Raw genomic sequence first — 13418 nt, 5'->3', positions numbered from 1 at the left:
TCTTCTAGCGCATGACAGACGTCTGGACGTGTCTACGCTACTACTGTGGAGGAGCTTCAGGCACACGACCTCGTTGAAGGTACTTTACTTGTCAGTTCTCATATTGCTAGAGTGTTATTTGAAGCAGGAGCAACACATTCTTTTATATCTAGTTGATTTGCTACCTCACTAGAAGTGTCGGCTAGAAGAATGCCGTATGTTTTAAAAGTTGTTAGCCCGATGCATGCTCAAGAGTCGTGTCGTGAGTATCTTCCTGATGTGGACGTGGAAATCCATCAACTTCACCTACCCGCACAGTTGGTGATCCTAGGTCTCAGTGAGTTTGATGTGATTTTGGGTATGGATTGGTTGTATGCGCATTATGCCATGATAGATTGCAGGAAGAAGCAGATACAGATGTTGACTAATGAGATGCAGCCTGTGGAATTTCATGCTCGTAGGGCCAATCGAACTGATAAGATATTGGTGTCTGCATTGAAGGCTAAGCGATGGATAGAAAGTGGAAGCGTTGCCTTCTTGGTCAATGTGTTGATCAATGAGGCTGAACGGATGAAATTGCAGGATGTTGCCGTGGTGAGTGAGTATCCTGATGTGTTTCCTGAGGAATTGTCGAGTTTGCCTCCAACTCGAGAAGTGGAGTTCAAGATAGAGTTGTTACTAGGGACAACTCCTATTTCTAAGGCACCCTACCGTATGGCACCAGCAGAGTTAGAAGAGTTGAAGAAGCAACTGCAGGAACTCTTAGATAAGGGCTTCATTCGACCTAGTGTGTCTCCTTGGGGAGCACCTGTATTGTTTGTGAAAAAGAAAGATGGGACTATGCACTTGTGTATAGATTATCGTATGTTGAATCAAGTCACCATCAAGAATAAGTATCCACTTCCAAGAATTGAAGACTTGTTTGATCAGCTTAAGAATGCAAAGGTTTTCTCTAAGATCGATCTGAGGACAGACTACCATCAACTATTGATACGGGAGGAAGATGTTTCTAAGACTGCTTTTCGAACAAGGTATGGACATTATGAATTCAGGGTCATGCCTTTTGGGTTGACTAATGCTCCCGCAGCGTTCATGGACCTCATGAATCGGGTTTTCCAAGAGTTCTTGGATCGTTTTGTTATTGTGTTTGTTGATGATATTTTGGTGTACTCAGAGAGTGAGGCGGAGCACAGAGACCACTTGAGAAGTGTGTTGGGTCTTTTGCACAAGCATAAGCTTTATGCCAAATACTCAAAATATGAATTTTGGTTAGAGAAGGTAAACTTTCTGGGTCATGTGATCTCGAAGGATGGAGTATCCGTCGATCCGGCTAAGGTGTCAGCTGTTCAGGACTGGAGAACACCCTGCAGTGTAACTGAGGTTAGAAGCTTTTTAGGATTGGCATGATACTATCGCAGGTTCATACAAGACTTTTCGAAAATAGCTACGCCCATGACTAAGCTATTGAGAAAAGGAGTGAAGTTTGTGTGGAATGAAGAGTGTGAGAAGAGTTTTCAAACTCTGAAGGTCAAGCTTACTACTGCCTCTATTTTGACGCTTCCATCAGGTCATTCTGGTTTTGTGGTGTACACTGATGCTTCGGGGATCAGATATGGTTGTGTGTTGATGCATCATGGCCGTGTAGTGGCTTATGCATCAAGGCAGTTGAAGGCCCATAAGCAACACTATCCCACTCATGATTTGGAGTTGGGAGTAGTTGTGTTCGCATTGAAGATGTGGAGACACTATCTTTATGGTGCAACATTCGAGGTGTTTACAGATCACAAGTCCTTGAAGTATATATCCTCGCAAAGAGATCTCAACTTGAGGCAAAAAAGATGGACCGAATATTTAAAGGATTATGATTTCACCATATCGTATCATCCAGGCAAGGGGAATGTGGTGGCAGATGCGTTGAGCAGGCATGCCAAGGCGACAATGTGCAGTATGTTGACTCGTTCTTGGACATTATTGCAAGATGTGATAGCTTAGCAGCCTTACATTTGTGATGAGAACAAGGCAATGATGATGGCCTTGATTCGGCATCCTTCGATGGAAGAACTTGTAATAAAACAAAAGGAAGATCCAGAGTTTGCTAAGAACATGGAAGAAAGCAAGAAGACAGGTTCTCATTGGCATCAAGATGAAGATGGGTCATTGCGGTTTCGCCAGAGATTATGGGTTCCTAGAGATGAAGGGGTGAAGCGTCTGTTGCTTGATGAAGCTCACAAATCTAAGTTTTCTATTCACCCGGGCAGTACAAAGATGTTTCAAGATATGAGAAGAAATTTTTGGTGGCTCGAAATGAAGCGTGAAATTGTAGAATATGTGGCAAAGTGCTTAATTTGCCAACAGGTAAAAGCAGAGCATCAGCGGCCAGGAGGCTTGTTGCAAAAAATTGATATTCCAGTGTGGAAATGGGAAGACATTACGATGGATTTTGTGGTTGGGTTGCCTCGTACCAAAAGACAATAGAATGCCATATGGGTGTTTGTTGATCAACTTACGAAGTCTGCTCACTTTCTGCCTATCAGAATCAGTCAATCATTGGAAAGTCTCGCAGAGTTGTATATTGGCGAGATAGTGAGGTTGCATGGAGTGCCAAAGTCTATCATTTCGGATCGAGATCCGCGTTTTACCTCTAGGTTTTGGGGGCAATTACAGAGAGCTTTGGGTACCAAGCTTAAGATGAGCACAGCATTCTATCCCCAAACTGATGGGCAATCAGAGAGGACTATTCAGACCTTAGAAGACATGTTGCGTGCATGTGTCTTAGAGTGGAAAGGAGAATGAGACAAACATGTGAAACTAGCAGAATTTGCTTACAATAACAGTTACCACTCTAGTATTGGGATGACACCTTTTGAGGCTTTGTATGGAAGACCGTGCAGATCACCAGCTTGTTGGACCGAATTAGGTGATGGTAAGATCGAAAACCCTTAGGTATTGCAGCACTACACCGACCAAGTGAAATTGATACGGAAAAAGTTGTTGACTGCTCAGAGTAGAAAGAAAAGTTATGCTAACATTCGTCATAGAGAATTGGCTTTTAAGGTGGGTGATCATGTGTTTTTAAAGATTTCTCCTACTAAGGGTGTTTTTCGCTTTGGTGCGAAGGGAAAATTGAGCCCGAGGTTCGTAGGACCTTTTGAGATATTAGAGAAGATTGGAGTGGTGGCATACAGATTGGCACTACCACCTGACTTGGGTCATGTTCATGACGTTTTCCATGTTTCCATGCTTCAAAAATACGTACCCGATCCAACACATGTGATTGATTTTCAAGGTATTCTAGTACAAGATGATTTGACAATGGAAGAACAGCCCATTAGAATTGTGGATCATCGAGAGCAAGTGCTTCGCACTAAGAGGATTCCTTTAGTGAAAGTGGAATGGCAGTACCATGGGTTGAAGGAGAGTACATGGGAGCATGAGGAGGACATGCCAAAGCAATATCCACACTTGTTCTTGCATTGAGGTATGAGCTAAATTTCGAGGACGAAATTTTCTTTTTAGGAGGGTAGGATGTAACGCTCGTTGGTTTGGTGGGTCGAGTCGAGTTAGGGTCCAGACCCGGACCCGACCCCCACTCGCGTAAGGAGCCCGACGCGAGGCCCTTCTCCCTCACCTTTCCCTTCCTTCTTCGTCATCTCCTGGTAGTCTCCCGTGACAGCGCAGAGGGAGGAGAGTGGCGGTCGGTGTGGTGGTGGCTAGATCGGCGACGGTGACGGAGGTGGCAGCGGCGACGGCGGCGCTTGGGTAAAACTCTCTCCCTCTCTCGTTCTTTGTTTCCCTTCTCCACCACTCTCATGTTCCTTTGCCCTCCCTATCGAATGCTCTCTCTCTCTCTCTCTCTCTCTCTCTTCCTCTCCCTCGCCCCTCTCTTTCCCCTTTCCGATAGCCCTCTCCCGCACGATCCCTCTCCTTACTCTCCCACCGACTCTCTCTTCTCTCCCGTCCTCTCCCCTCACTGCCCTTCTTCCCTTTTTCTGTCCGAACCTCTCTCTCTCTATCTTCCCTTGCCTCACGTACCCTAAGTGAGCTCGTTCTCCCCATTTTTTTTCTAATTGTTTTTCCCCTTATCCCGATCGAGCACTCCCTCACGGTTTTCAGCTTTGTTTGTTAGGATTCTAGCTTGGGAAACGTGTTTTTCCCCTCCTAGCAGCGAGTAGGCAGTGTTGGTGGTGGAGGTTTAGCACGATTTTTGCCGTTCGGGGACCGATTGATCGTTTGAGGTGACTGTCGGAGGCGTTGCAGCAGTTCAGATTTTTGATTTAGGGTGAGCGAGACCTAATCAAGCCCAAATTATTGAATATTATCTTTTAGAGCATGTATAATTATTGTTTGTGCATGCTAGGGCTTAGAATTGATGTTTTGGGATGCATGTTAGCGATTTTGCTTTTGGGGACAATGGGGGGGTTATGATGGAGAAACGATGATTCATGTGTGTGATGATCGTTTGAGCATGATGGATTAATTTTCGAAGCTTTAAGGAAACATTGTAGAGATTGTGAGGTTGTGGGGAAGTTTTGGAACCGTCTTAGGGAGTGTAGCACAAACTTCGGTGAACGGGTGTATCGTGAAGTTAATTAGGGAAATATACATATTGGGACGTGACTTGGGGTTGATGTCTTACTTAAAGAACGTTATTGAGGAAGGAATTAGTGATGGATTGATTGATGGTTGAAAGCTTTGATTTTTCGAGGCAACGTCAAGACGTAAAGGAGGAGGCCTATTGGAGAGCTTGTTAGTCGACACTACCTGTCGACACCCTCTTGAGGCGACGACACGTGCCTCAAGGATTTTATTTTTGTATCTGTTCGTTTCTATTTGAATGGTGTAGGTATCTAGTAGAAACCTTATTCTTGTTTATGTTTGCAGGTGCACCGGGCACATCCCGTCGACCTTGAGTTCGAAGCTTGAGGTATTTTGAAGAATTTGGTGAGCGCGCCACAGGTATGGCAACTTTCTAGGCCAATTCCTGCCTGGGGCAAATGTGTGATTGGGTGCTCCTAGGATCAAGGGATCCTAGGATTGTGATGTTAATTGATTGACTGTTTTGTGAATGAGTATATGTATGTTGCTTACATGATATGAATGGGTTAGAAAGATTATTAGTCATTCGTTTTGAAATTGCTATGCATTGGCATGTGCATGCTAGAATTGATATCTGTTTAGGACAGATGAGGCGGGGTATCAAGTCGAGTGTCTCCTCGACCCCACTTGTGCGTTAGAAAGCATCATAGAATGATAATTGCATAGGACAGCTACGAGCCAATCGCAGATTGAGACTACTCTCTGTGGATTGGCTAAGTTTTTCAAAGAGGTGATTGACGTGCCTGTGTTGCACCCACAGGAACTGTTAATGCACTAAAGTTAATGAAAATGTAATGTGTTTGATAGAATGCATGTGATTTACGTATATGTGATTGATATGAATGCAAGTGTTATGTTTAAGCATGCTTCGCATGTGACCGATGTTGTGTTAGTGTGACCATCAAGTGGCTTTTACGTGTCGCCGTACTCAACCACGACATGACGATAGATGGGTTGACATTTGTTCTTTTATTTGAGCCTTACTTGAGAGAGTTTGTCATTTTCCTGGCTGGTTGCCATACTGCGAAGGCTGAGCTTTCAGTTGTTTTCTTTTTCAGGTTTTGGCAGACCTGGGGCAACAGGTTGAGCAGATGGCTTCACTCACGTCCTATTGGGGAGGTTTTGATATTGTCGTTTGTAGTGTCGGCGCGTCATGTTTTGGTTTTACTGATGTCTTCTTTTTGTTAGGCATCAATGTTATGATTTTGGGGCATTTTGGTCATGCACATAGATGTGAATTTGTATGAAACAAAATGGTTATATAAATGAAAGTTCGCCCCATTGTTTTGAATTGCTTGGCTCATCGTCTTTTTGAATTGTTGGGTAGTCACACTTCGATGCTTTATGTTTAGAAAAAAAAAAAGGGTTTGTGGGTTAAAAGGTTGGGGTGTGACATGAATAACATAGTTGGATCTAGATCTCGTAGTTGGATCTGGATTGAGATAGAAACATTGAATTAGATCTAGTTTATGATTCCTGCAAGGACATGGATCTAAATTTTGGATTTTCGACGTGGACTGGAGCTAAAATGGATCAAGACTTGGATTTGAATCAAATGGGTTTGAAATTGGGAATTGGATCAAGGTTTTGATTTAAAATTCTATATTTTTTTTCTGAATTATAAAATATGTCTAAATTATAGTCTGGCTTGGGTCCAAGGTCTAAAATTTAATCATAATGTGTGTCATATATAATTGGACAATCAAAATAGAGGAAAAATTAATCAAAATCAAGGGAAATTCAAGCATTTGAGGCAAAAAATCCTTTAAATTTGTTGTAAATTCATCATAAAATGTTTAAAATATATTGAATGTAATCGTTTTGAAAATTTTGGGGTGATTATGGAAACATTGTTGAAAATTTGTGAATTCAAAATACTTCAAAGTAATGTCATCATCAACATGATAGAAATTCCAATAGTCATCTATTACCATATTGACTAGTGCAATTTTTAACATTCTTTATTCTTTTTACTGTGATTACCAGAAGCAAAATGTATTTCTAAAACTTTTAGCAGCTTCATATCAACATTCTTATTATAAAATGAAAATGCATGCTGATGGTTAAATATGAAGTTTCCAATGTTGCTAACATCTTTTTCGAAGCCTTCAAACTATGAACACAATTCATAAGCATAAAAATCTTGCTTATTGTTTGGCAGATTGGTTATACTTTTTACTGTCAAATTTTATCTATGAACTACACACAATGTCCAGAAGATGTGTGGATATTCCTATTCCTTTACAATACCAGCAGCTCTATATACATGTGTAATGTTTGTAACTATTTGGACAACATTATTCTTTCCAAATTCTTCAATCAACTTTACAAATAGTCATTTCAAATACTTGACATTTTTATATTTGATTAATACTTTTATTGCTCTTAAAAAAATTGGTCCATTGGTTGAAGTTGCAATGAAACTAAGAAGTGGGCATCTTTGAATATATATCCAACCATAAGATACAATTGAAATTTCATGTTGTTCCTATGCAAACTTCTGATATTCTTACAATTTTTCTACACAATTCTTCTCTTGTTGAAGTATGATAATTCAAACATTTTCTGAACTTGGTGGAACATATTTTGACAAGTTGCAATTTGTAAGAGAAGTGACCAAATCCTTCACCCTTCCTAACTGCATTAAATGTTATGCAACTAGAAAAAAATGTTCTTACTTTTTTATTTAATTCTAGCTAGCCTTTGCTGCAAACCTAATGACTTCTTAATTGTTTTCTGATGTCTAGCTAGTGTACACCTCACTATCACATGAAAGTATGAGCAGAATATTAATATAACCAGATGAGGGAATACTTTTTTTATAAGAGTCACATGAAAGTATGAGCGGAATATTAATGTAACCAGATGAGGGAATACTTTTTTTTTATAAACTCTTGTTCCTTCTTCTATTGGTTCAAATTTTCATGTGTAATATCCTTGCACACATGAACACGGTGGCCTTCAATTTTAAGTGTAATTTCCCTCTTTGTATGTGATCCTTTGAATTTTTTACTACAAAAGAACTCACAAATGCAACATTTCCACCACCACCAGTAGTTTTTGCTTTCTTTTATATGTAAGCGCATCAAATGTCATTACTGATGCATAAGTAGAACTTGTTTATGCAAGAGAATTAGCAATTCCCTTTCCTTTATTTACCATACTATAAACATTAAATAAAAATAGCATTGATCAATAGGCAATAACTCCCAAAAACATAATGAGAAATGAGTTGAAGAGGTAATCATATATTCCAACTGAGCATTCATTATGAAACTTTAAAAAGTAATAATTATTGATAATTAAAATAAAGGAATTAATCTAAATATGATTAGAAAAAAGGTCATTAGATCCACCATGAATGATGAAACTCATCTGAATCAGTTAGTCAATAGTCACTTAGCTGAATATGCTAAATGGGTTATTGGTTATGTAGTAAAAATTCAAGAAGGATTACCTAAAAGGTGTTAAATCCAACAAACCCAAACATAGAAAACAAGTTATTTCAATCTGCATGAGTACATCAACAGCAACAATATTCTTCACGTCATTCTCTTCTTGTGTAAAAGAGAAAGTTTTTAGCAATAGGGAACAAAACCCTAACTAATACTCTTCTAAAGACAGTAAAATACACGACTACCCTTAGTTAATAAAAGACTAACCTCACTTTTGAGGGTAAAACTACAAACTAAGTTAAACCATATTACAATAAGGACAACATAAATAGACTTTGACTGATATGAGCAGAATTAGACCTATAAACTTTAACACTCCCCCTCAAACTTGGCATGATTAAGAGAGATCATAGCAAGTTCGCCAACAAAATTTCTAAACTTAGATGGTGACAGGTTTTTTGTAACTATATCAACAACTTAATCTTCAGTCCTTATATGTTCTAGAGATATTAATCCTTCTTCATATGCTTTTTCTGTAAAATGACAATCAATCTCAATATGTTTAGCTCTTTCATTAAACTCTTTATTTTTGGCAATATGAACAACACTTATAATGACACACATCAACATAGTCTTGTTGACAACCGAAACCCCAATCTCATTTAGCAGCCACCTTATCCAGATCATGTCACTTGTCATTTGAGCCATAGCCCTATATTTAGCTTCAGCTGTAGATAAAGCCACTCTTTGTTGTTTTTTGCTCTTTCAAGAGATCTAGAATTGTCAAGAAAAATGCAAAATCATATTGTGGATACTCTGTCATGAATTGATCCACCAAAATCGGCATCACAATAAGCCCATAAGGTCTTCAAATTTAGATGATGAAAAAAACATGCCATAGTCCATAATATCTCTTATATATCTCCTCAAGAAGGCAACTAAATGTATTGATCTGAGTGCATTCATAAACTGACTAACCACATAAACTGCATATCTTATGTCAAACCTAAAAATAGTGACATAAATCAGACTGCCAACAAGTTGTCTATAAACAGTTGAGTCTTTCAATTCATTCCCTTCACAAGGCTTTAGTTTCACATTTGCCTTTATAGGTGAAGCTATTTTCTTCTTTTCATCATATAGTCTAGCCTTAGTCACCACATCAATTGCATATTATGTTGGGATAGAAACAAACCCCTTTTTGAGTAGGCAACCTCAAGACCCAAGAAGTACCTTAGAAATCTCATATCCTTCATTTCAAAGATTTATGCTAATTTCTTCTTTGTTTCATTAATAAGTTTGAAATCATTGCCTGCAATAATTATACCATTAACATCACAAAATAACAACATTTTCCTTTTCCTGTGGGAGATACAAACAAAGCTAGATCATGAAAACTTTGACTAACTCCAATTTCTTTAATTGTTGAACTAAACTTTTCAAACCAAGCCCTTGAGGCTTGTTTTAGCCCATATAGAGCTCTCTTCAAATTTACACACTTTGAAGAAGCTGCATAGAGACTTCTTTATCTAAATCTCCAATCAAAAACACATTATTTACATCAAGCTACCATAGATTCCCTTGTCTAGCTAAAGCAACTGCAAAAAGAGTTACAATAATGGTCATATGAGCAGTTGGAGCAAATGTCTTTAAATATCTATTCCAAATTATTTGTTGCAGCTTTTTGCAACTAATTTTGCCTTGTAATGTATAATTGATCCATCTGCCTTTGTCTTAATTTTAAATACCCACTTACAACCCACAACATTCTTCTATGGAAAAAGTTTCACCAAGTCCCAAACTTTCATTCTTTTTAGGGCATTCAATTCCTCAAACATAGCAAGTTGCCATTCCTCCTTAGATGTTGCTTCCTCATAAGACTCAAGCTCATCATAAGAATGAACCAAGACAAGGTGACGACGATGTTTGGGAGAAAAAGAATCATAAGAAACCAAGCAAGAGGGAGGAATTGAGACTCTTGCACTATGACATACTTGAGAAGGAAAAGGAGCCATGTGGGATGAGGATGAGGAGGAATTTTCTCCATGAATCGGAGGTTCAAGATCAATAGAAGAAGTCAGATCAGAATTGGTCTCATTGGGTCCTTCTTCAAATGGTTTAGATTGTTCAAGAAAAGGCACATGAATAATGTATTTTTTTCTTCTTTGATAGACTTGGCTTATGTCATTGCCTTTTTTAGAATTATCATGAGAGCTTCCTCTTATACTTTTTGGCTGACTTTCTTCATTTTCAATCTTATACTCTTAAGGGATTTGTCATTAGAAAGGATAGATCTACATCACAATTCTTTATCTTTTCATTTCTTGTATAAAATATGGCTCATACTCATGAAATATTACATGCCTTGAAACACACACTTTTCTTTCAATTGGATCATAACATTTGTAACTTTTTTTATTTTTTGAGAACCTCAAAAAAAAAAAAATACTTTGCAGCTCTAGGTGAAAGCTTGTCTTTTAATTACTTTGGTACAAGTTCAAAGCAAGTTAATCCAAAAACTTTCATCATGTTCTAATTTGGCTTATGTCCAAACAATGTTTTATAAGGAGACATTCCACTTAAGACTTCTGATGACATATGATTTATTTGATATATTGCCATACAAACTACATCAGCCCAATAGCTCTTCAGAACATTATAGCAAAAAGAAGAAATTTAATAGCCTCAAGTATGTGTCTATTTTTCTTTCAGCATCTTCATTTTGTTCAGGTGTATAAGAACAAGATTTTTGACATGACATACATTGCTTCTACAAATTATTTTCAAATATCTGACTAATGTATTCTCCCTCTAAATATGAACGTAAGATTTTGATATTAGTTGAGAACTGAGTTTCAACCATAGCACAGTACCTTTCAAATATATCATAAAGTTCATTTCTATTTCTCATAAAAAATATCCAAGTAAACCTAGTACAATAATCTATAAAGGTTACAAAATAAACCGATTCCTCCTTTGACAAAATGGGAGATGGCTCCAAATGTCTGATTGTATCAAGTCAAATGGTTTTACTAATTCAATTTCTCTCGGACAAAAAGGTAATGCATGAGTCTTTGCAAGTCTACAATTTGACAATTTTTCACATCAGACACAATCCTGGAATCATCAAAAAGTTCCAAAATATGTTTCAATCTAGATGTTGAGACATTTCTTAGTCATTGATGCCATAGCATTGATTCAACTCTTACTGATACATATACCCCATTCTTGTCTCTCATAATCGAACTCATGTCTAGCCAAATCAAGATAGCATAAATCACATCTTCTATGGTTAATTCTAATTTTCTTTTCAGACTGTTGGTCCTGCACAACACAATCCACTGGAGAAAAAGTGACAATATGGTTTTGCTTAGTAATTTGACCAATAGAAATTAAGTTCACAATAAGTGAGAGAACATGATACACATCATCAACCTGTAGTTTGCTCTTAGGATAAGAATTGGGAGTGATTGAACCTGATTTGATTATAGACATGAAAGAACCATTCACAATCTTAAAAAATGCAGAACAAGGATGACAATTACTTCGAATGGCCCCATTTGATGTCATGTGAGACACCATAATCTAGAAGCCAAGTTAGAGTTGCAGAAGGTATACCTGCAAATGCATCATCGAAAGAAGATATACAGGAAGGGGGAACAATGAACTCATTAGGTGCAAGAATTTGCTGAGTGCTTTGTAGAATGTTAGCATGAGACATATGATCCTTATCTCCAGCAAAAGAATTTTCCTTTGGTTGCACTCTAGATGTCAACACTCCATGATTTTCATTTTTATTTCCAAGGCCCCGTTTGATTGCAGGGGGAAAAAGGGTGGAGCGGGTGAAATTCGTACGACTGTGGTAAATTTACCACATTAAGTGTTGAGTGCATCAAACGTAGAGAAATTTACCACGCAAGATTTGTACGATCATGGTAAATTTCACTAAAAAAAAGTCCAAGGTGAGAGCTCGGACTTTTTACCGGGGTAAATTCCTCTCCTCTCTCGCTCTCTCCATCCTATCTCATTTTCTCTCCTCTTTCCCCTCTGTCGCCTCTTCTCCTCTCCTCTGTCGGTCTCTCGTTCCTCTCTCTCTCACTCTCTCCTTCCTCTACACCGATCATTGCGGCAGCTATTGCGCTCCACCACCACTGAATCTCCAAGAACCACCAACGCAAGGTAGTCTCGTTGCTCTTTGCTCTCTCTCTCTCTCTCTCTCTCTCTCTCTTTTGGGGAAACCAAACAATCGCCGCCCCTTCTCTTTCCCATCGGTGGGCTCTCCCTCCCTCCCTCCCTCCCACCGGTTTTAGATTTCAACTTCATCGTGTGGCGATGGCATCTTTGCTCCCTTGTTTTAGCGTGAGGAAGGAGGAGTTCGGTGTATGATTAACACACAGTTAAACGCACGGCAGTAGACTGAAAGGGTTGGAGCCAAATATCTCCAAAATGGTTCTTGTTTTTAGAGATTGTTGCATATTGGCAGCTATCCAAGAGCACAAACAAGTTCAGGGGTGTCAATCCACAATGGGTACTCATCTACTTTGTCCATCAAGAATTCATTGCTGAACTTTTTCGCAAAATGTGGCAGTGTCGGAGATGCAATTAATTGGGCAGTAGAATTTTTTCGATTAAATGCTTGAGAGAGATGTCATCACTTGGAGCACGATAATTACCAGTTGAATAGTGAATGGGCAAACTCATTTCGAATTGCAGATGCACGAGGAAATGTGGGATTGGAGATGATATTAATCCAACTGGTCTCATAATGGTCGATGAAATTTGAGTTTGTTCAAGCTTAGGTGATGTAAGTGAACTAAAAATGGTGCACAGCTGCGTTGTCAAGACGGATTTTGAATCTGACGTGTTTGTGGGTAATTCTCTAGTAGATGATTACTGAACATAAGGTGGCATTGATGAAGCACGTTTGGTATTTTTCAATATGAAATGTAGGAACAAGGTTTTGTGGAATTCCATAATTTCTAGCTTATTTTATACTGAGCGCTATATTTGAGCATTTCAGCAGGAAAGAGTTTTTGTTCTTTTTCTTTGTGTTTATACTGTATTGCATTCCAAATGCATTGAGATTCCTTTGTTGTGAATTTGTGTCTCTGCAAGAAATAGCAGCAATTATTGTATGGAATGAAGCTAGGAATTGCAACGATCAAAATTTCTTGTTTGCACAATTTTTGTCTGTGTTGCATTCAAATAGAGTGAGACATTGCCATGGACAAATGTCTGTGCAATTCTGACATTGCCAACGATATGTTTTGCTGTTAGTTGAGGTGGAAGCATTGAAATTGCAACTAGGTATGAAGTATGTTTAAGTGTAAACTTCAACATTTTGTTGTTTTGGAAGATCATCTTCCAATTTGTTTCCATGTGAAATTGGAGGAAAAAAAAAAAACACTACTACTACTAAGGTTCTGAAAAAAGTCTTTCATATATTTC

Source organism: Nymphaea colorata, unplaced genomic scaffold (assembly GCF_008831285.2).
Source record: "Nymphaea colorata isolate Beijing-Zhang1983 unplaced genomic scaffold, ASM883128v2 scaffold0001, whole genome shotgun sequence".
NCBI lineage: Eukaryota > Viridiplantae > Streptophyta > Magnoliopsida > Nymphaeales > Nymphaeaceae > Nymphaea > Nymphaea colorata.
Note: the sequence above shows the minus strand (reverse complement) of the source record.